Here is a 26,578-nt window from a genome sequence, read left to right as displayed (position 1 = left end):
TGATGGGTGCTACCACCTACATGGTACTGTTGGAATACTATGTTAACTACATGCCGATGCCAATGCCACAGTTGTGTTACAGCAATACAGCATGGCTTGGAAAGCAAGTATCTGTCCATATGATACCCTTGTGATGGTTAGGTGTGCCATGTGTAGAATGCATTGTAGGCCACTGTATGTATTTGCAGTCGTGGATGGACATATCCGTAGTGTGTTGGCATGTATGTGAGACTGTTATATGCCAAAGAGTATTGTTCCCAGGGATGTGTGTGGCTCAGTAAGAATATAGTGTAGTATTATAGGGATATCACTGACACCAGGTTCCTACATCTGTGTATCAGTTGAGGAGACACCATGTCATGACCACTATATATCAGGCTATGTAAGCTGTGTATACTACCAGAATGCAGACCATTGACATTTGGAAACCGTATCACCCACAGCATACTGTCAAACCATGTCATGTTCCATGCTAACCATGTTCACAAATGCACACCTGCAACTCAGTGCTGCAAACATCACACATGTACTGTCCACCCCCCAACACATGCAGGCACAGGTACACACACCAGCCATGTGGCACATGTGCAGACAGTACACTTTGGGAATTAACACTGGTGTATACAAAACTGCAATGACAAACATAGGTAATGCATCATGCATGCTCGAATATACCCACAACAATATCATTACACTGTACTGTTAACAACATGATAATATTACTACAGTGCTATGTTGTCACCCTGTGCATCAGCACCATGCTACCCTGTTCCTGCATCAATGTTACAGATGGCAGGAGGTGGCACAGTTTCATCATATGCACAGGGTGTGTACTTGGTTTGCCAGAGTCTGCCATTGACACATCCAATTGACATGTATGTGTGTGTGTGTGTGTGTGTGTGTGTGTGTGTGTGTGTGTGTGGGTGTGTGTTAGTGAGGGACAACAGTACAACATGGGGCAATGTTGCTGCAATGTGTGTGTATGTGTTAGCCCAAGGTGTTAGCATTATGTGTGTGTATATGCATGCACACAGTTCCACCACGTGGCTGCCATATATGGGTGTTTGTGGACAGCCACAGACTGTACCTGCCAGGTCATACAGATCACTGTCTCTGGCCATGGACACGGTACCTGTGCCTGGCAGGGGTGCTACGGACAGTATCAGGTACTAAGCCAGACTGGGTACTGTCATCAGAAGAAGTGGGTTGTTGACTGGACACATGTCCCTGCTGGGACTGTCCAGAGCCACGTGCACATGGTCTTCTCGGACGGTCTAATGACAGCACAGACCCAGCATTGCTGGGGCTGGTACTGGCACTATGTGAGCGGCTGAGGGTTTGTTGTCGTCCGCGACGACTGCCAGCTGATAATGTTGCTGGCATACGTCCACATTGATGCCTCAACCATCCTGCACTGTCCTGGCTCCTGGACATGTAGTTGTGGAAGAGATCTAATGTGTCCCCCCAACGTCTATCAATGACCTCACTGATGTTACGGATGGCAGACGCAACATCACGCATAGTGTCATTCATAGTGGTGCGATGTGCTCTAAGCTCCCTCAGACCCTGTCTGGTGTACCGTTCCATACATGCCTGTGCCTGCATTACAGCCCGGAATATAGCTGAGGTTGAAAGACCTCTGTGGGCACATCTGACAGGGGCAGTACAACCATGGATGCTCCCACATGAACCCTTGGACATCTGCCTGTGTGGTACCATGTCAGGAATCTGGCCATGGCTGCTGAGAGGGGATGCATGTGCCAATGATACCACACTACCCTGGTCAATGCCCACTGTATGCTGTACCTCAGCTAAGGACATTGGTGACAATGGATGTATAGGCAGGATGACTGTGCACATTGATGGGCTTGACTGCTGTGTAGTGTCAATTTGCTGACCAACGACAGACCCTGTCACACCTCCCAGTGCCATTACACATGTATCATCATAATCACTATCCCCAGCAGTGGCTTCAGGTTCCCTGCTGCACTCCACCACAGCAACATCAGAACCTGTGAGAGGAAGATAGGAAACACAGTTTACAAATGTGTACATGATATTACCACACAGGCACACAGGCACACATGCACACATGCACTCATGCACACATGCGCACATGCACACAGGCACACATGCACACATGCACACAGGCACACATGCACACATGCGCACAGGTGCACAGGCACACATGCACACATGTGCACATGCACACATGCACACATGCACACATGCACACATGCGCACAGGCACACATCCACACATGCGCACATGCACACAGGCACACATGCGCACAGGCGCACAGACACACAGGCACACAGGCGCACATGCACAGCATACTCCTCAGTACAGCAAATACAAACACAGACACACCTGCAATCCAACACATACACAATACTGTTTTAGGGTGGGTGACAGTATCACAAGGAAAAACATCACTGCACACATGTCAGCATGCAGATTATGTGTTGCACAGGAACATGCAGTGCAAGTGTGGACAGCCCTTGTTAATAACAGTATACGTGTACTTGATGCTTGTGTGTAATTGTTCAGTGATTGTCTCCACCCTGGGACACAATGTGTACAAGGACATAACAATGTTGTGCAAGTGTTACAAGCTGTGGGTGCATATATTTGCACACACACGCACACAGAACACATGACGGTGCTACACATTGACTGCTATGTGTACTTTTGTGGTCAGCGGAACTGGACGTGGTGTAGTAATGTGAGCCATGATCAACATGCTTCTTGTGGTCAGTCAGCAATAATAATGTGTGCCAGACAGGCAGCTAGCATGATGTACCTGACGTGCAGTAACATGACTACATCCACAATTACACAGCCACTTGTTACATGGGTTTGTAAGGTGGCCAATAGTGAGCATTGCCTAACATGAATGTATTATTTGTTCAAGACTGTTGCACAAAGGCATGATAGGCCTCTACCCCTCAGGTATATTATGTGTGCTGTGTAGATGAGAAACGGGATACTGAAGGGTGGCCATACAGCAGGTGTCATAATTGGACATGTGTAGCAGGCTAAGCTGTAGTGTGTATGCCAAACAAGTGTGTGTTGTGTACATGTGTATCAGGTATGCCTATACAATGTCCAGTACTGTGTTGCCACATGTGTGTCATGCTCTGTGTATTGCATGTGAGTGGGGCAGCTATTGAGAATAATGGGATATGCATAGTCTCACAGCAAACATGCACAGCATGCATTATGCGTAGATGTGTTACATGTGCACAGACTACACCTCCATATGACATGCACATGTCATTAGCAATAGTATTGTTATTACACACTCATCAGCATGGATTGGCTGCCTTGCTGTCACTCCAGAGGGACCTGCAAAAATATGACAGTGATTGCCAGTGGCCACAACTGTGCCACTGATACTGTTTGTATGATAAAGTACTGTAGTACAACAGGTGGCTTTCACAGGTGTGCAGATTATGCTCAGAATATCAATCTTGCAGAAGAATAGGCAGGTTAACAGCTACACAAACAGTACACATCTCACACATGCATGAACTACCAGTACAGAGATCAGTCAACTACAGATATGGCATGTTACCTGCACGCTCCATTTCAACATGCTGGGTGGCTCCGGCCTCCATGATGACACATGTTTGTAGATGTTGCTGTTGTTGGCCTGAAGCCACAACACTTAGAAGGTGCTCCTCCACACTGGTGAGGGGGGATGGATAGGTACCCCACTGCCTGTGTCAAGCTGTTGTCTGTGGATATCAGACGCATGCTGCCGGACATGTCTAATTAAATCACTGCAGTGATGGCGTACCTGCTCATATGTCTGGTTATGCATGCCTATGTCATTTACCCAATGGACAAGATCTTGCCACAGTGCAGTCCTCTCATGCTGGTTCTGGCTGGTCATGGAAAACAGCACACAGTAATTCTGCACCAGGCTCTGGTGGATCTCCTGATCCTCTGCTGCTCTATAAGGTGAGTTTCGCTGATGCACCATCACCCTGGAAGGAAAAGAAAAATATGTGAGCAAGTCATGTGGCACACTTAATATTCTAATGTACTGATATCACTTAACTGCCATATATAGCATCTGTCTATCAGGGGTTACACATGTTCGATACCACATATCAGTGCTCAGCCCACAACTGTCTGACAGTGCCTGCCACACTCCATACAACAAACTAGTATACACAAGCACTCGGCACACTGTATGGGATACAATGCACAACCTCACACTGCGGGTATGTATCAAGCTAATGGATGAAGAATATTGTCATCCCATGCAATGAATGCAATGCACATTTACAGTTTCAATGGTAATCCACCCTAGTCTTTGATGCCATACCCCTACCTGACATATGTGCACAGTTGTTACTATAGCCAGCATACTGCTGTCACAGAGTATACATACTGCCAGGTACACACACATACCCTGTAACACACATGTGATTGCGGCCATGGTACAGGCATCATTACACATACATTACACATACATACAATACACAAATGTATGACAACACAGATGAGCATTAACTGTGTACCTTATAGTACTGTGTGCCCCTACTTACAGATACCTATGCATGAGGTATGTAATCTGTGCAGACTACAGGAAACACACCAGACAATGTTACCAGGGAATGTGAACATACACCATACTGTAGTGTTTAGGCCTACAACATCAGGTAGTATAACAGTTCATATGTGAGCTGGATTCAACAGCAGTACCACTTACTGAGCATACATGTATTGCTTCTGCCTACGATGGGACACCACAGTCGTACACAGGGAAGTATGGCACAACATATGCCAATCTACTATGTTTCCATCCCGATAACTGACACATCTTTCTCTGGCCTCACACGAAGGACGCCAACTCCCATGACAGACACAAACTCACACTAAGCTATCACACCTTTACAGACCTTGCACACAATCAGTGTCACACTCATTCAACGTCACATAGCTGGTATTGCACTGAGTACATGTGTGTGTGCATTGTGTCATAGGTAGGTACTATGCTATTGGCCCTGGGCCTAGGGCAGCCTAGCCATATGCTACCCTGCCCTTTGGGACACATGTAATGTGATTTTACTTGCTCCTGTGAAACGGTTACACATAGGTGACTCACAGGGCATATTACCTATCTCCATAACATTCATCAGGGGTATGTATGACATCTACTAATAAGGAGCCTTGTTTGTTAATGCTGGGTGGTTTACTCCAGGGTATGGCATATTTGTGTATAGAAATCTGTACCTCCAGCATGTGCTGTTTAGTGCAGTGACAAGGATTAGGGCCCTAGGTCATGCAGGCTGGACGGATTGTGAGGTGTTGCCATGGTGGTTGGCCAACTGGTATGGGTGTGACATAACTGTATATGTCCAGCAGTGGTAACCTCTGTGTAGGAAGTATACAAAGGACTCTATCTGTGGTTTTGAGAGTCAGTCTGCATAGGGAATGTGTTTGAGGGCATTATCAGTCTTTCTTAGGTATGTCTGTGGCCTTTCCACTTGCTGTAGTTTTCATGGGAGGTACATACTGCATAAGACATTGTGAGGTGTAGAGGGGTACACTGACTTACATTTCCCTAGCTGACACACCTTTTGTGATGACACGTACCATGTACAGGGATTACAAGACTAGTGTGCCACTGTAGATATCAAAGGTGAGGCTATTGTACACCTGGAAGGCGGGCAACCACCTATGTGGTAGTTAGTGGGTAACATGTTTTGGAATGGGGTATGGTACTGCAGTATCAACACTGGTGCTCAGTCCATGCCTTGGTCACCAGGCACCTGTTGCAGTACATCTGTCCCCATGTCCCCCTCTCTCACTCTCTCTTTATATATATACCTATATCTATCTATATATATGTATATATATATATATATATATATATATATATATATATATATATATAAAAATACATATGCATTTACATATAAATATATATATATATATATCTATATATATATATATATATATATATATATCTATATATATATATATATGTACACACACACATACCACTATATCTATATATATATATATATATATATATATATATATATATATATATATATATATATATACATATCTATAGACATTCATATCTATCTGTATATATGTATGTATCTATTATATTATATGTATATACATATTCTATCTATCTATCTATATATATCTCTATCTATCTGTACATACCTCTCTATCTATGTACATATATCTATATATATATATATATATATATATATATATATATATATATATATATATATATATATATATATATATATATATATATATATATATATATATATATATCTATATATATATATATATATATATATATATATATATATATATATATATATATATATATACACACACACACTTCTAAACATCCATTGCTGTACATATACATGCACATGTAGGCACATAGACTGCCCACCTTTCATGGTGGGAATATCACTTCTGAAACAGTTGTGAGACATACCATTCTGTAATGATATTGCACAGTGTTGTGCATAATGCATTATGCTGTCCACAGGCCGTATAGCTGTAGTAGGCCTCACTGGCTCAGTCCCACAGAAGTTCACCACCACATGACATATACCTGCACTGCATGCTGTTTTCAATGCCACACACTACAACCTACATTGATATGTGCACATAGCAACGTTCAGCTACATATGTATGTCCAGCCTTCACTGTATGTCCCTTGCCCTATGCACATCTGCATATACATATAGATACAGACTGCTAACACATATGGAGGGTTCACAGTATGTAGATTATTAGATTATGTAGTTTACATTACCTTTGTCTCTGACAGCTTTTTTCTGCTGGCTTGCTGGCTGGCTTACTGGCTGGCTGGCTTGCTGGCTGGCTTGCTGGCTGGCTGGCATTTTATTTATTTTTTGGTCTCTGTCTCTATCTCTCTCTCTCTCTCTCTCTCTCCCTCCAGTTGCTGCAATGCTATTATTGCATGTGTGGACTGGCAGTACAGGCTGCTTTTGTAGGTATCTGCACATGTGCATGTGATGGCCTCTGCACCAGTTGGTGGCCAGCATTTAGTAATTGCATGCAGCCTGCTGTGTGGTAATTGCAGTTCTCACTGTGATTTCAGGACACTGCTATAAAATGATAAGTTAGGTAGGCGTAGGCCTTTGAGTTTTGCAAGGTGGGGACCATGTTGGTTTGCTGTGGACACTGTTGTGTGAGTCAGAAGGTTGGTATATCTCTCGTAGCCACTGAAATGCATGTTGTACTGAAACCTGACTGTTGCTTCTTCCAGTTCACTCTTCTCAGTGTGTATGTTAACTCACACCTGCTAATTCTAACACTGTTTACATGGGAGTATGTACTTATCTGTGGGATTTGAGGATTAACTGGCATACAACAGTAGTTCTTGCAATGTGTTGCTATGGCTTTTGTATTTTCCCTTTACATTCACTCCTTGAATGCCTGATATTTGTCTTTACTGGAATGTGTTGCTATGGCTTTCCTATTTTCCATTTACATTCACTCCTTGTAATGCATGATGTATTTCTTTCAGCAGTAAGTTCTTATATGTTTGCTTTGGCTTGGTGGCACTTCATGCAGTCTGATGAGCCCAAGGTCTGGGGTTTGACACTTACAGAGGGATTTTATTTTGCTGCTGAGCAGTACTAGGGCCTTGTCATACAGAGTGAATAAGGCACGTTTAAACAGTTGTAAGCAGGAAGCAGGAAGTCATTGGGGACACCAGCTAGGGATGTGCAGGCTGGGTGTAGGGAAGGTCCATAGCTGCACATTTCTTTAACTGCAATAGCTGTACATATGTTCAACATTTGCTGTGACATTTGAAACCTTCCACCCCTGAGAGAGGGGTGAGGACAACTAAGTATATTGTATTAATAATTATGAATATCAGGCACATGCAGTGCTTGTGAACTGCTATACTGTCATTAGTATGTTAGATGGCTACATCCTTTGATATTTCTGTGTTGTCCTCCTACATAAGGGCATGCTTGTGGAAGTAATTCTACAGCTATTTGCAGAGTATGTAACAGCAGACAGGCTGATATGCCTGTGTGTTTCTGACACTTGCAGGCCTCAGATACTCTCAGGTATATATTTGACCAGCCTCAGGGAAAGGTACATATCAGTGGGATACACCCGTGATATATTTCAGATATTCTGCAGTTGTGACTGTGGGGTATTTTTAGCATATGTATTACTACACCATTTCTGACATGCAAGTAGTGTCTACTTTAACTTATTGACAGTTACCATTACGTGGGATTCCCTTTCTGCCTACTGTTAGTACATTTCACAGGAAGTCAGTGGGGCACAGGTAACAGTTGTTTGCAAATCAGGGACATCCCTGTAAATCAGTCACACTTGGGAGGTCTGGCCTCTTATCTATTCAAATATGGTGGTGTTTATCCTGCTCTGATATTGTGTGGGGTTTGTAAGGTGCTACTGTAACATTATTACCTACTAGCATGGCTGTTTCTCTTCTCACACTAATGTAATACAATTCCACAAGAATTTCCAGTAAAGATACACAGAACAAGCTTTTTGTAATGGCCTTCCTATTTTCCCTTTACATTCACTCCTTGTATTTCATGATATATTTCTTTCAGCACCAAGTTCTTGTATATCTGTTGTGGCTCAGTGGTAATTCATGCAGACTAGTGTTTCCGGGGTTCGAGACTGACAGGGGTATTTTATTTTGCTGATGAGCAGACTACAGGCCTTGTCATACAGAGTGACTAAGGCACTTTTAAGCAGTTGTAAGTGGGTTTGCTCGAGTTTGCGCGATGCTTAGCTACATTATCTACGCTTAGCTAAGCGCACACCAGCGCACACCCGCTGACTACTGCTTATAAGTGCTTACTCCCGCTAACATCCGTGCTATTTTCTTTTAAAGAAAAGAAAATGGGGAAATAGGAAAGTGGTGAAAAAGGGGGCACAAAGAGGGTAGCACAGTAGGAAAACAAGCTCGGGATGTGCAGGAATGATGTAGGGAAGGTCCATTGCTGCTCATTTCTTTATTAGCAACAGCTGTGCATATGTCTGAAATTTGGTGTGAAATTTGAAACCTTCCACCCCTGAGAGAGGGGTGAGGACAACAAAATATGTTGTACTGCCAATTAGAATTATCAGTTTACATGTCCAGTGGACATGTGTGCGAATTGGGCAGCTATGTATGGGGCGTAATTTTTTTTGTGGGAACAGAGTGCCCTTTTTTATTTTTTTTTCAGGTGAGATTGGAATGTGAGGTACAGGAAGTAGGTATATTTGGGGAGGTAGGTTGGGGAGGTTAACAAACAAGACAAACAAGATGCATACAGGGGCGGAGAATGGCACATGTAGGGGTAAACACAATTGACGGGGATGGATGTTTGGATATCGCGAGCCCATGAGCCCACAGATGGCAACAGTGGAAATGAGATCCCCACCCATGGGCAGTTACCATTGCGCCTTCACAGCCCAGGCCAGGGCTGTGCTGGGGGCTGGTTAGGACAGGCAGGCACACCCGTGAATTGCACCACTCTCACCTCAAGCTGGCGTAGGGGATCAGTCACAGAATGCCTGATCTCACTACACACCACAGACCGGACCCTATGGAGGGTGAGTGGGGGCTCTCCTCCTGACACGCTTGCAGAGGGGGGATGAGCCCCATCCCTTGCAGCGCTTCCACCCAAAGGTGGCACAGGGCCACCGGAGGAGGAGGTCCTGGCCTGGGCACTGGTGCCAGGTGCACTCACCAGCTGAGGTGGGAGAGGTGGGTCCGCTGGAACCTGCCTTCTCTGTTGTCCTATGTTTAGCAGTATTTTATGGCATTTTGGGTTAGTAACAAACAACACCATTCAAAATTAGTTGTAACAGCATGCATCAGTATTCTCACTAACCAAACACCCATGAATTCCGAACATTGAGCAGCAAGCATAACACATGCATATTTAGAACAACAGTGCACATTCCAATAGCATGCAGGGTTGATTGGTGGCAACAGGCCATCAGGTTTGGATATGTGAACAGGGCACATGCGTCAACATACATGCAGATATGTATGAACCAACAGGGCAAATGTCCATGGAAATTAATTGTGAATACACATACCCAGTTTGCTGTGGAATGGCATAATTTGTGAAAATAGGGTAGGGTGGAGAAATATTATATTAACAACTTACACTATCTATACATATACTGTACATTCCTAGTAGATGCAGATATATATCCCCTACATGTATTAGTACAGTTTCCTGTATGTAACCTTAGGAATGTTGGTGATGGGGATGTTACTGCTACATTAATATACATTCCATTTTTATTCATATATGTTCATATCTGGCTGTGTTCAGGTACAGCATCCTGCTACATTTGATTTATATGGGTCTAGACAACTGTGGATGTTCAGCATTTCCTACAACCATACTATCTCCATAATGCAAGGGTACAGCAACATAATATTATGTAGTGACTGTAGTATACCTTTATTCCAGACTTATTACAGCTTTCTTGGTAGCTTCAAACTGTGTTTCTCACACTCTCTCACTTATTTTATATTTACATTTCAGAATGGTACTTAATTCTAGGCTTTATTAACATTTATTACTGGGTTACAATAATCCTTTCCAGCTGACTCACTTATTTCATATGGCAGAATTTACAAGGATGTATTCAATACTTGTCTACCCTTTGTTGATTGATTACCACTCATTTTCAGGCTGAAGCAGTTATCTGATATTACAAAACAGGTGGAAACTCTATTTGAGACTTGTTTAATCTTTATTACTGGATTGCAATACACTCTTTTCCAGGCTGCATCACTTATCTAATCTTACAATACTAGCAGAATCTTTATTCTAGGCTTATTTCACCTTTATTACTGGGTTACAACAATGAACTCTTTTACAATCTGTCTCACTTATATTCTATAACAATACCAGATAAATAATTACTAACCTGCCTGGTGGCACAACCTCAGCAGCCTATCAGTATAGGCTCGCCGATTCGCGGAATGGACACCTGCAGCTGTAATATAAATGAAGGAATATTGGAACATACCTCTCCATACTATAGGCTAGGATAGCATTTTTACATACATAATTACATGGATACTTACTCAGTAGTGGGGCATTGGGCATTTGGCGGGCCTCCTGGATCCAACGGTTCAGTTGGTCCTCCTTACCTCACTTCAGGTCCGCATGGTGGTGAAGGACCTGTTCACCAGTCCTTGGAATGCCTGTGGCACTGGTGAGATCATGTGCCATACGGTTCCACGCCTCTGCCTTGTACGCACCCTATTGAACCTGGCCCTGCATGAGTTGTGCTTCATGATCATGGACTAGGAGCCAAACCATATATTTTGACTCCTCAACACCCCATCTTTGTGCTCTAAAGCGATTTCCCTCTCCTGCACCTGCCATCCTGACTGCAAATGGGTACCACAATCAGTTATGGTGTGTATTCCTGCCTATGGGGCTTATATATGCCGGTTTTCCCGCACTTATCTCTGATTGGCCATTTTGGATATTTATCAGCTTAAAGCAAACCTGCTTTATCATGGCTCTATTTTCATTAATTCCTATATATATGTTAATACTGTATTTCTCAGTGCAACTGTCATGGCTTAGTGGTTCAGTACATTGACTATGGTGCACAGTATCCCGGGTTTGACCCTTGGCATTGCTTTTTTTTTTACTACTGTCTAGACAGGCTAGGAGGTGTGTCTAAGTAAAGGCAGCTTTGATACAGCTTGCCCAATGTTACCCGCCGGTAAGCTGGTTGGTGTACTGTGCAGCTCCGCTCAAACGGCTCACGCTGGGTAACGCGTTATTTAGCTATGAGCACTCATATTACACTGGGTGAAGCACTGCTGAGCTACGGGCACTCATATTAAGCTTGTTAAAGTGCTGCTCACCTACGGGCACTCAAATGCAGCTTGTTAAAGCGCTGCTCACCTCCGGGCACTCAAATGCAGCTTGTTAAAGTGCTGCTCACCTACGGGCACTCAAATGCAGCTTGTTAAAGTGCTGCTCACCTACGGGCACTCAAATGCAGCTTGTTAAAGTGTTGCTCACCTACGGGCAATTATAATCCTTTTTTATAAATTATTCTGTCGGATTTCTTCACAAATACATGGCCCATTTCATTACATTTTACTTAAATTATAGTTATATATTTATATATATATATGTCAGGGGATTGTTTCATACTTATTTAAATAAAAATGGTGCATGATGTTGTGGGGGCTCGAACCGTGACTACCTCCTCTTTGGGAAACGTCTCTACAGCTACGCTATTGCTACTTGGCTTAATCTGCATATGTAGATCTTATATGCTTTTCATTGTCATATCTGCTAACTGTGGCTGAGCGAAGAGCATACCCGCATAAGCAGTGCAATTCGGCAAACATTTTTGAAATTATAAAAAAAAAAATGAAACTGCTATTTTTACATTTTACATATTTTTCAGTTGGGTTTTGTCTCTGGGAATATGTGGTGTTGTGTTCCTCGACATTTCTAAGGACTCACTCATGGGTGTTTCCTTTCAGGCCTCTGACTCTTCTGGGGGCATGTCCCTTTGCAGTACTCGGCATTCGGACACGCCCCCTACTTTCCTACATGGACTGTGTTAGCCTAGGGTATGATTTAGCATGCCCTCATGAATATGCATGGCATGCTGACATCATACCGTTCAAATGCAGCCTCCGAGTAAGACATATTAAGTCTTACACAGAGGTTTCGTGAATCCGGCCCATTGCCTGGATGCATTGTAGTTGCAGGTGTTATTTTCCCAAGTGATGGATGGTATACATTTATGCGTTCCTTTTCGAGTTGATTTTCAACTCCTGTTGATGGCTGTAACGCGTACTGATCATGTCTGTGTTGTCAACGTGTAGCATTCTTTAACCTGTGTAACATGTTTATTTACATTCTCTTTAGTTTTTTAATTATTTTATTTCATTTCACTTTCCAGATTGTATTTGACTGATTGTGCAAACCATTATTTTGTTAATAGTATTTTAATCGGACATCTTAATATTGGAAACTTGCATGGGTTCTGTGCTTAGTAGGGATACTGGTAGTAATAAGCCTGTTTGAGCTTTGTGTTTTCACTACTGAATAAATGTGTTTTTGCTTGGCAAAATATGTTATGTAGAGTCAGTCATTTTCAAGAAGTGTAGATGCATTCTCTAAAATGAGAGCTGGTATGTGTGTGTGTAATTTGTCTATGTGCTTGTGATGTTTTTTGGGGTGTGTGTATGTGAAAATTGTGACCTTGTGTAAATTTGGCATATGAATCATTTGTATATGTGAACATACTACATATTATCTTGCTTATAAGTCCTGCAATTCCTTTCTCGGAAAACCAGATAAATTAATACCTGCAGGATAAGATTCATGTGCTTGGCTTGGTAATGATTATAAGATGGATCATGAATGTATATTTTTGCCAAAAACTTTTTCAGCAGGTCCCATCAGCCTCTGAAGGAGGGCAAGACAAGTTAGACTGTGAGTGAATTTGAAGCTGCTTATCCAATTATTTTAGTTTATCTTTAAAGTGGTATGGGTATCATGCTTGACTTGTAGCTGAAGTTTACTCCATAATCGGGGATTCATTGAAATGTGAGTCTATCATGATGCAGTGCCTTTCTGATCATAGTTTAGTTCCTTTATCCAGGTATTTGCCATACCATTTGATCTGCAAAGGAATTTGGGGTGAAAGAGGATTGAATCTTCTTGCCAAACACATGCCAATATGTGTATATAAGTATGTTGTATGTGGTAAACATATTTGTAAATAAGTGTGATTTGTTTGTGTGTTTGTATTGCACATAAAGTCACTGGTACTTAGTATGTGCTGATGTGATAGATGTGAAGCACTTACAGGATATAGGTTCATACTAGGCAAATTCCCCAAAGAGCCACTTTAAGCCTAGCTAACAATCTGAATTTAGAATCGAACCCCGTACATTGTGTAAAAATACTATGCAGGATAGAGCTTGATGTTCCCTTTACCCGCAGTTGATTGACCTGTTTATATGGTAGTGGGAGTTTGGATCACAGCGATAGTCAGGTAGTAGGGAACAGTTCAGCTTGTTGCTCCTACCAGGAGCCTGACCTTCTCCTGTCGTTTTGAATTCCATTCTAGTTGCCTCGTTAAGTGCAAATGGTACCTTGGGCTCAGAGCTCCATGGTGTGAGCTGAGCCATACTCCTTACCTTCAGAAACAGCATTACATGGTAAATGGAAGTGAGGGTGGCACTGGTGTTGCTGTGCCCTTGTTGGGTCTGTGGGCAAAGTAAAAATTGAGATCAGGGTGCTGCATATATTGAAGATACTTTTCGTTCCATGTCTGTTAGATTTCTAATTGCATAAACTGTTATTCTCTTTATATCAGCAATTTTCAAATGTTGCTTTAGTTCAGTTTAAAAGATTAATAGAATAGCTTTACATCAACATTTATTTTCAGAACAACAATGTATGAAACTTATATCTGGAATTATCGTCTGACTATAAACCTCGGCAATTTATCAGAAAACCAAAAAAGTTACGATAAGACAAAATATGAGTCAAGCAGACTCATTCTCACTATTTTGGACAGTTAGGAAGGTAAGTTTGCTTCCAGAGAGTTTTAAGTACCTCGATTAACACTGAGCGATTGAAAGGTTTAGACTTTTAGTTGAGCGACCCTTGTACCTTCAGAACTCTCGCGCACCCATTGGTTCTCACACCAATCCCCAGTGGAAAGGTTTCCTTTTTTGTTCTAAGGGGTAATTGTACCTCTCAACTATCCATATTTTTGCCTCATATTGTGATCTGTTCCTCCTAAAATTGGTGGATTTCTGACAAATTACTGAAGACTGTCTTTAGACACTTCGGAAAATGCTTGCTAACGTAAATCCTGTTATTTTTAGCAACTGTCTACATTTGTCCATATTTTGGGCCTCCAGTTATTTTTAGGCTTTGACCAAATTTCTTTCCTAAGAAGTTGAGAGGTATAGGTATCTCTACATGAGGAACGTCCGAGTCTGGCATTAAGCTTACGTGAGCCCCAGGTTTGGCCGTTGTGCTGTTGGCGGACTTTGAAACAGGAAGTTGGGGAACCAGATTACCAGAGGGATCAGTACCAGAAACTGGTAACAGCCGCTTTTCCTGACCTCCAAAGCAATTGCTTTGATTTTTGTTAAACTAGAGATTTTTTCTTTATTTTCTGCTGCTGATTATTTTGGTGAGTTGACGTCTCAGCAGTTTTGGACATGCACATGTAGTTGATAAGGCATACGAAAACAACATACATGTGTGAATGCTGTCTTTCTTTCAGTGATGTTGTATATCAGGCTTTAACTGTGGTGTCTTTAGAAAGTTCAGGTTCTAAATTTCAGTAGACCAGCAAATTGCTTTCCTATACATACAACATTTGCATAATTACAGTGTGCTGCAAAGTCTGGCTCTTTCTCTTTGATAACCTATGAGTCATCTGTTTTACAGAATTTCTCCTTATGCTCTTACCTCAACACTTAGTAAGTGATTCTGACACAGCTGCTAATGTACTTTCACTGTTTTCTTATACTACCCTGCCTGTCTGCTACAGTCATAAGTCAGAAAGCTTTACTTGATGACTATGAAAAGGGAGGTTGGTGGGGGGGAAAGTTAAAAATAGACCAAGTAAATAGAGAAATTCTGCCAAATAACAGAAGATTGGGCCACAGTCTGGGCCAGCAGGCAGAATGCCACTGGTGCTGAGAACCAAATGACCCACAAAGTATGGGGTGAATAAGGCTGTAGACCTCTCACTTGTAGGCACTAGGAGTTAAATTACTGGTCACTCCGAATCACAGCACAGCCATTTCAGGAGGAAACCCCCCCTTGAGACAATAGCTTTTGTAGAAATGAAAGATCCCATCATCTCTACCAGTGCCCACACTGCTAGGCGCCAATAGCAGAAAGGAACTATCTAGAGATGTAGACAACCTTCTTAAAAATGCACTCCTCATTCAAATCTGCAAGCAATGAGAAAATGGTCACTCTGAGGATGCAGAACTACTAGAAACGAAAGTCATCCATAGACAAACTCTTGTAAGGTGAACTCCTATAGTACTGGGTCAAAGGATCTCATGGCAGGTAGGCAAGCCTGCAAACATGAAGCTCAAGTCAGCAAAAAGGGAGAAAGGGAGGGTCTTCAAAGGGACAGAAAGTGGAATTAATTTTTTTCTTCACTTGCAGCATTCCACCCCATTGTTTAGAGCAGTCAGTGACATAGTCATATTGGGTGGGTGGTCATTTGATGATGGTACGGGGATCCCCTGTTTGACCTGATGGCATGTAAAGTGGGATAACATTACTCACCAGTTTGCACTGCTGACAGTTGAAAAATAATAAATCCTGTTAAAGGGAAGTTCAGTTCATGTTTCTTGATCTGGTGTGATTTGTGGAAAGAGAACATAGGTTTGAGGGAACATATATACCCACTGAGTACAGTTCATTTGTTGATGATTATTGTTTACTTCTGAGTCCACCTTTGCAATGTTGCCATGCATTGGCTCATGATGATGATCCCAAAGTGGCAGTTCACACTTCTGAGCCACAGGTATCCTGTAAAGAAGAGGCACAATTTGTGTAGGGTCTAAGGCTGAGGGCAGCTTCTGTCAGTCGAATGAAAGGTGACAAGTCATTGGCTTAATCATAGTGTATGCTTTTCTGGATTTGTAGAGAAAGATTACATTACTATATAGTATTTCCATTTATTGTAAAGAAACTGGTATGTGGCTATTCATTATTCATCAACTTGCAATGTGAATACCACAGGTGGGAAGGTAGTAGTTTTGTTTATTTGGTTGTGCTTGTGCATTTTTAGCAACTTTTTGCATGCATTTTTTTTCACATGGAGAGGGCCCTTAACTCCTGTCAGAATCTGAGGTTTGAACTCACAATACTAGTGATTTGTTTTTTTTTTTTTGGTTATTCATGATGTCCATCATATTAATTTCTAGATGCAGAAGTATTCACTCTTGCTCAGACTTTACAATATATGCTTTATATAATTTTTTTTACTACAATATTAGTTCATATCCAAGTAATGGTGCAAGTAACATCCCATATGGCCTGCTAGGAACACCTCTCCTAGCCATATATTTTTGTATTACATGGCTGATAGGTTTAAGAGCCAGGTATATCCATTACATTGCACCAAATAAACCAGGGAGAGAACTATCAGAGAAAGATTTTACCCAGAAAGTTTGATTCATGATGTATAATTAAACATATTGTATTATTTGCCTTTCGTTGTGAAGTATAGATATCTTGTAGACATGTTGACTCATTCTGATAAGTGCTGTTTAGACAGCTGAAGTGGTTTCTGTTAGACCAGAGTTTTAGTTTTCAAGGAAAATGTCAACAAGTTAAAAAATATTTGCAATATTGATAAAGTAGGTGTTGTAAGTACAATGGCATCTTTAAATGTAGTTATTCTGAAGTCACTGAGTACTCCAAGATGTTCATCCACTCATTGTTACGTAAAGTGTGTATGTCATTACGGATTCAAGTCACTAAACAACAACAGACAGTTGAGTTTCAGACTTCATATCCTTCTGAAAAGGCATGCCAATACCGAATGTGTTTTTCTAGCAACTTTGAAAGTTTCTAAGAACATTTAAAATCTGATCTTGATTTGTCATTTTATCTATAAGCACAGGGTCAGAAATTTGCTAACCAGGTTGTCAGGAGTGGGCCCATGACCAGCTTGTGTTGTCATTATGTGACACCTTTCAACCATCCTTAGTTGAAGCAGTTAGTGGCTTAGTAGAGGTCAAAGATAACTCCATGCAGCTGTATCAGTGGCATAGAATGATAAATTCCTGACTACCTAGTCATCCCAAGTTTATGTAGTAGTTTTTTGGGTGCTTGGCACATGAATGTGGGAGGAAGCTGCTGATCCTGGAGGAGGACCTGTGTTTCTCAAATGGTATGAGCTATGTTCCAATGAATTGACCTTTATTTCTGCAGAGATTGTGCTTGTTGATTGATATTAGTGAATTGTAATGACAGATGTCTGAGTGGCCTTTTATAGTTGAAATGTTCTGAAAGGGGTAGTTTTGTCATTATTGCTTTATAAGTTTGATTCATTGCTTACAGGGAATATAATCTAATACAATCAGCAATATGTGTATAGTTTAGGTGACAGGAAAGGCTCAGTGATATAAGCATTATATACATTTTATTGCTGCTTTTAGAGTAGATCTGGCATTGCCCAACTCAGTATGTAGGACAATATTTCTGACTTCTTGTATTTGTTTATTTACGGACAACAGTATGCTACAAAATTTAGGTCAAGAAACAATTTTGAGCATGTAGTCAAAATATGTTTGGGTGGGATGAGAAGCTTAGTGATATATATTTTAGTGCTGATTTTTGGCATTGCTCAATCAGATGTTATTACTTACAGACTAGTACCAGCATGGAGCTACCATATATTTTGGCAATATTCTTGGTTCTGTCACTACTGTGTAGAATTTAGGTAGGAGGAAATGCTCAGCAATATATGTGTTATGCTATTTTTACTGGGCAGATGAAATCCTTGATTACAGTCAGGGTGTCCCACAGGGCTCTGTCCTAGGCCCTTACTTGTTTAGATTGTATCTTTCAGACCTAACTCTTTCATCTGAGGTGTTCTACAGTCTATTCGCAGATGACCTGAAATTGGGTAAACTGATTACAAGTGTTACAGATAAGGCATATCTGCAAAATAACTTCACTAAATTGACCATTTGGGCACAGGAGAATAATATGCTGATAAATACATCAAAAACTAATGATATGAGATTTGGGAAACATAAACTGAAAGGTGAATATTTAATATAGTACACAGTGATTGAAACTGTAGACTCATTTACAGATGTGAGTATATGGGTAGATTCAGCTATGAGTATAAATTATTATGAATTATTACAACTTATTATGAATTATTATAAGTTATGAAAGATTAAAATATCTGAACTTGTACAGTGTCTCCTACAGATATCTAAGAGGAGATCTTATTCAGGTATATAGGGCATCTAGGGACAACTAGCTCTGGGAATGTTTGGGGTTATCAAAAAGTAGTAGAGAATCATCAGACAACCTATGTAGAAGATTCTATAGGAATGAGAAGTGTACTAATTGGTTCTCTGACAGAGTAGCTGATGCATGAAACAGACTACCAAATTACATTAAAGCAAGCGCTAGTTTAGATATTTTTAAAAACAGCCTGGACACTTATTATGGGAACAAGTGTTTTGGTATATTGGCAAGCTAGAAGGGCATTTATACTCATACTTCAAATATTAGTATATATGTATGTATAAAAGGCAGCCATGGTGGTGCAGCAGTTAGCATTGCCGCCTCACAGCAAGAGGTTCTCTGGTTCGATTCTTGGTTGGGGTGCCTTCTGTGCAGAGTCTACATGTCCTCCCTATGGTCACGTGGGTTTTCTCTTGGTGCTCTGGTTTTTCTCCCAAAGACATGTAGTAGGTGATTTGGACACTCTAAATTAGCCCTGGGTGCATGTGTGTGCCTTCTGTGGAAGGATGGGTGCTGGGCTGGCAACTCAACACCATAAAACTCCACTGCCAATCATGAACGGACAGATGATCCACTGTGGTGACCCCTAACCAGGAAGAAGAGATGTATGTATTAGGTGCAGTAGGCATGCAAATGGCCAAAACTATGGCAATTGACATTTAAAAGTGATGCAACATATGCAAAATGTAACTTTTTTAATACATATCCCACATTTAAGTGGAGCACAGTGGTGTGCAAATGTGCCATTTGTGTAGAAAAATAAATTTAATATGTGTAAAACATTAAATTGAAGGCACACATTGTCCACATTGTCCATATTTTGTTCCTCTGTCCCACTGTTATTTATGGCTTTGTCCAGATTTCTTGGTCTAAGAGGTTGAGAGGTATGTACTGAATGGGTGACATGGCAAATGTATACTCGGACATACTACAGAAGGGGTCATTGCGGGGAATGTTTCATTTTGGTTCTTCTGCATACTTGGACATACTACTGTAACCAGAGGGATGGTTATGTGAGACAACTTGAATGACTACATTTTGGACTGATTCTTACAATGATGAGCCAGATAAGTTTGACACTTCTGATTGTATTATTGTATTTCTGCTTATACTCAGTAGTTGCCTGAGTGAGGTAAAGGTCATTACTTGCTGACTACTACCAGCATGGAGCTACAATATATTTTGGGCATTTTTCCTGGCTTTCTCAGTCATGTGTGGAAATTAGGTGGGAGGAGGAAGGGCTCAGTAATATCTAAGTGTTATACTTTTTCTACTGAATTGTAATGATATACTATTTCTACTGAATTATAATGAATGCCTACTCAAAAGGTTATGTGTAGCAATTATCAGCTGTCTCTGAGCATGCATAACTTTCAAGTGATGAAATGCAGCCTATTATCACATTAACAATAACTGCAATTCCGCTATAGCACTGAGTCATTATCACTTTTCAGGTAAAACTCTCAGCAGCTGTCACTGTTGAGTAGAGGTCGTTATCATACTGGTGAATGCACAAGCCAGATTTGGGTTTTTGTCTACGTGGATTCATTTCAAGCCATCCCCCACCAGTTTCTTTCTATCATTTTACAGTGTGTTTGATACACAGTAAAGTCCCCATTGTGGTTATATGGTTCCCAGAAGAGACAAAAATGAACTTGGAGACTCTTCAGCTCAGTCCCATACTGCTGCTGTCCTAGGTAAGCATGGCCTCGGGGTGCCCTCTCTGTGCCCCTTGTCAGTCATTGTGTGTAATATGGTGTTTTCAAGGGTGGTAGGTATGTACCTCTGCAGCGTTATCACCACTTATGCACCTTATGAAAAAAATAATGCCCCTGTGGATAGGAGTGAAGATTTGGATGGGCTAACCAGGTAATGCATATGATATACATATATATGTAGTCTTCCAATACATCTGTCAAACATCAGTAGTAATCTGTTTGCATTTTCTTTCCTATGCAGGTTCGTCTACCTTCTGACACTGACATGGCTTCACAAGTAGAAGAACGACAAGTGAAAGTATGGGTATGTGACCATTCCTACATTCACTGGGCTGCCAGCCATGCCTCCATAAGTGAAAACCACTACAACTTGAGCTTCCCCACATCTAGTGTGAAGGTATACTGGATTGCAAGAAGATGTATGCATTGGAGCGAAGTACTGCAGTTGTTGGAAGAAAAGTGTTCCATCTACCCTGAGCCTGACATTCTTGTGCTGCACATTGCAGGGAATTATGTCATCAGCCAACCACTCGGAAGGCTGTGGTTTCAAATCACAGCAATTTTTGAACACCTGCAGTCGTGGTGGCCATGTTGTCATTTTGTTTGGTCTGACATAATTCCTTGCCAGATATGAAAAACAGCAAAGAGTCAACAGGCAGCACACAAGGCTAGACCTTTACACAATGGGTTCATGCATGGCTTGATGCACAGGGTCGGTGGATCTACAATCTGCCATGACAGCATCAACACAGAAGATGTTCACTTGTTCAGAAGGGATGGCATTCACCTAAGTGAGGAAGGCATTGCGTTGTTATTGACTGACCTCCACAATGGCATGAGGAGAGCTATGCAGGATTGATAACATGCAACTTGTGAGAAGAATGGAAAACACCCATGACCAAGTAGTACCAGTATGGTAAGTAAAATTCTATTGTTATATTTATGAACACCATTGTCACTACTTACAACACAGGAAAAGAACTGCTAGGGAACTTGTACACATGCTAACACTTCATTTTCAGATTGTAAAGGAACTATCTGTATGCTGTGCATGGGTACAAATTTTGCGTTTGCTTATGAATTGTGTTGTGTAAAGCATGATATTTTTCTGAGTTTGGCAATTAACTGTGGTAAGGAGCTGGTGAAGATGCAGAGAAAGAACAACTGTTTTAGGAGAGTGCTACCACGTACAATTGAATATGTCAGTAACCATCCTGAAATACTTTTTTTATTCTGCTTTTATCAGGCATTTGTAGAGTTTAGATGACAGGAAGGGCTTAGTAATACAGAGCTTGATCCCTTAGGTCCATTGCTGAATGGACACATGTAAAGAGAAAAGGCATAGGTAAGGTAGAATGCTGACACTGAAGGAGGTCGTGAGACTGTAGTGGTATCAGCTGTTTGAGTGGGTAGCCAGCACAGGTATCAGACAGATCAGATGGCACTGAAGTCCCATGCCTGTCCTGGGTTCATTAGTGGAGTGGTGGTCCTCACTTTGCTTTTTCTCTTTACATGTACCCATTCAGCAGTATGTTTGCTACACCAAGAATATATCTACATGGTAAAACAACTAGGTCTGAATGCTGCACACATGTACAGATATCAGTTTGTTTAGGACTCAGGTTATGGAAATTATGATTTGTTTTCATATTTTGGTAATTAACGTTACAAGGGAGCATCTGAATGTGCTACATAATACCTCATTTTGAAGACAGTATTCATAGTTCCAACATGGTAAAAGAACCATGCCTGTATGTTGAACACATGTACAGATATCAAAGCTTGTTTCAGACTTAGGTTATGGAACTTATGATTTTTTTTCATACTTTGGTAAATAACTGCAAAGGAGCATCTCAATGTGCTACGTAATACCTCATTTTTAAGTCAGTATTGATAGTTCCAGCATGATAACAGAACTGTGCCTGTGTGTTGTACACATATACAGATATCAAAGTTTGTTTTGAACTTAGGTTATGGAAATTAAGATTTTTTTTTCATATTTTAGTAAATAACTTTATAAGGGAATATGTCAGTGTGCCAAGTAATACCTCATTTTGAAGACAGTGATACTCCTTACAACATGGTAAAATAACTGTGTCTATGCACTGAACACATGTGCAGTTATCACAGTTTGTTTAGTCTTGTAGGATTATGACAATTATACATTTCCAATACTTATTATTATTATGCCCATATCTTTGCAAGGGAGCATGGTGATGACACAAATAATGTATCATTTTGAAGCTGACATGGAGACACACAACTTATACACTGATATGTAGCCTCTGTCTGTTACAGGTGATGAGAAATTATGCTTTGTTTATTTATCAGTTATGAGAAATATTATATTAATCATATTTCTATGAATATCTCTGTAAATTAGCATCACACAGTAATGGTTAAGGTATCATTTTAAAGCTGACATTCATACAAACAAATTAAATACAAATTGTATGGGTCTACATGGTACATTGACCAAGATATTGTGCTTTGCTTTTCCAGAAAGGTAAAAAATATGCACAATATCAGCATTCCTTGCCAAATATTTAATAATGACTTTGATACATACTATCAACATTTACACTGTTGGAAAGGTCAGTGTCTGCTGAACAACTTTTGCATTTTCATTTTTAGTCTAGCTCTTATAGTTAAAGAGTTATGAACATTTGTTTTCTGTATGGTATTAGAAATGGATTTCCTGAAAATGAGCTCAGGCTGCACTGTTGTTCCTATGGTGGAGTTAAGCAGACAGCTTTTCCTGAGCTGTTCCAGAGTGAATGAGTTTATAAGTGTATTTAATTCCATGTATATAACATGGTTCTATGTGCTGTCATTACAGTAGCAAGGGGTGTGAGTATACTGTCTGGGACACCTGAGTATATATGGCTAGTACAACAATCTTTTCCTTTTGTATGTGTTTCATACATGGGTAGTATCCCAGGTTATATGCAGTCACACTTGCATGTATTGTATAATTATGTTACTACTGTTAACAGTGCTTTCCCAAATAAGAGTAGAGTGCAGATTGTAGTACTGGAACCATACTCCCCTGCATGCAAAGCTGGACTCTGAGTACTGAGTATTGTGTTCTTGGTGTGTGAGTTGTGTGCTATTAAGGACTTGCTACTGGATATCGATCTGATATGTGGATATTAACTGTAGACTACTATGTGTATAGGACATGTCATTGAGGGCTGCTGTCAAGTAGTAATGGCATACCTATCAGTGTCAGAAATCTAGCTGTCAAAACATTAATCCTAATGCATAACCTGTTGACTAGCTGATTTCTGTCTGTCCTCTGTACAGATGTGCAGATGTCAGGTATCTGTCTGGGCTGCTCACAGGCAATCTATGCTTGACTGATACTGACATGTCTGCCCAGCTGTGTTATGAATGCCACAGCTAGGAAACCCCACCCTGTATGCACCACATGCCATGGATACCTCAACTAGACTACCACAGTCAACAGTACATGCTTGGGTGCAGGTCTCCAACCCCACTGGCCATTTGCAAGAGACAACCAGATTATTGGATGTTTCATTTAACTGTTACCTTGAGGATCACTCATGTGGCATCCGTTGATATATGGCCTGCTGACAAATTTCAGGTGGCATGATACCATTGTAACCACATCCCCTACTCTTCTCATCTCTCCATGGACAATATCCTGGTACACACCTAGGAGCACCTGCACCTATGGACCCCAGTACTGACAAATGTGTCAGTGTGCATTGCTGAGAATAACAGTGTCTGTGTGTTTGTAAACCTGCAGTTGATAATATCCCGAGGACAGTCACACACACTGCACCCTCCATTGCCATAGTTAGAAATGTCTGCTGCCTTAATGCACATTAAATATACCTTGTTACACTCTTCACCCTATGGGCTACCTGGAGCTTGCAGTACCCACACAACACTATTGTACAAATGCATAGATAAGCATGGGTTACCCTCTGAGTCCTGGCAAGTGTGTGTATGTATGCAAGTGTGTATATTTGTAGGATACAGCATTCTGAGGCCACATTCTCCAAATACGATACCCCTAACCATATAGTATAAGGCATAAGTGATGTTGCTGACATTAGGAGAGCCATGACAAACCATCACCCTAATATCCCTGTGGCATGTGCAATAAATGCATATCCCTGTAGTAGCACTGAAGAGATAGACAAGGGGTTGTATTGCAGTCCTGGTCAATGTGTGATTGTGGGTATGTCAGAGTATTATCATGGGTTTCAGTGAGTACAATATCCAGTGTGGGGTGTGGGTGCTTGGTATACTGTCTTTACACCATGGTACCCCCAGGACATGTCCCAAGGTCCACTGTATGATGACCACTGACACCATCAACCATACAGGCAATTGAATACACTATCCATCCCAATGGTGCATGTGCTGTGTGGAAATTATCTGTAACAGAATGGACTCACTGACAAGGTAGTTAGCACTTTTAAACCCAGGTCTCTCAGATGTGTCTATGACTGTTATATGTTCATAGGTAGGTACTAGGCTATTGGCCCTAGGGCCTATATAAGCCTAGCCAAATAGATACCCTGGCTTTTGCCACCCAAGAAAATTATTTCCCTGTGCCACTGTCAAGCAGAGCCACAGAAGTGATCCCCGGGGTGAATTTTCTATTTCCCATCCAATCATCAAGATTTTTCTTGAACAGTGCTAATGAGGAGCTTTGTTTGATATAGATAGCTAGTTTGTTCTAGAGTATGGGAAGTCTCTGGGACAGGAATCTATCCCTCCAGCATGTTCTGTTTATTGTGGTGACAAGATTTAGGTCCCTAGGGCTTGTAGCTCAGAAAGATTGGGATTTCTTTAAGTGGAGCATGTCCAACAGCTCTGGGTTTGACATAGCTTTGTATGTTAGGCAGAGATCGCCTCTGTGTAGGCGATTTTCGATGGAGTAAAGCTGGAAATTTTTGAGACGGTCTGCATAGGGCATCTGTTTGAGGCTGGTAATCCTCTTTGTGAGGTACTTCTGTGGTCTTTCCAGTTGTAGATGTCTTGTGAGATACATACCAAAAGGGGCGTTGTACTCTATAATGGGTTTAATGAGTGACGAGTAGAGGGGAACAATGACCTCTTTTTTCCTGGATGAGAAACCTTTTCTGATGAGGTGTGCCATGTAGAAGGATTTCCTGACTACTGTGGTGATGTGATTATCAAAGGAGAGACTACTGTTTACCTGTGTCGCAAAGTCTCTTATCACACTTTCGATGTTAAGTTTACTACCTCCTATGTGGTAGTTCATGGGTACAGAGTTATTACCAAAGGGGATGACAATGCACTTTTTGGCATTGAGCTTGAGGCCATGGATTTGATACCAGGCATCTGTCTCAGTGAGGCCCTTTTGTAGGATGTCCACATCATTAAGAGTTTCGATTATGGCTCCTAGTTTGCAGACATCTGTGAACTGCATTAGTCAAAGACTGTCTGTGTTAGCCTGTACTTCAGAGAAGTAGATACCAAACAGGAGAGGACCCAGGAATGAACCCTGTGGTACTCCACTTGTCACTGGTCTGAAGTCAGATTTGGAGTCTGCTACTTTCACAGTGTGGGTTCTGTCAGTGAGCGAGTTGGCAACCCATCTTGTGACATAGGCATTTACACCTAGTTTAGTGAGTTTATCTATAATTCCAGAGTGGGGGGTGGTGTTGAAAGCTTTGACAAGATCTAGATAGGCTGTGTGAACCATCTTACCCTCGTCTATGGCTTTGGTGACTGCTTCAAAGAAGTCTATCAGGTTTAGGAGACATGATCTGCCTTTTACAAACCTGAACTGGGTGGGGTCCAGAGTTT

Source organism: Protopterus annectens, chromosome 2.part0 (genome assembly GCF_019279795.1).
Source record: "Protopterus annectens isolate FY-2018-M chromosome 2.part0, PAN1.0, whole genome shotgun sequence".
NCBI lineage: Eukaryota > Metazoa > Chordata > Ceratodontiformes > Protopteridae > Protopterus > Protopterus annectens.
This window is presented reverse-complemented; position numbering follows the sequence as displayed.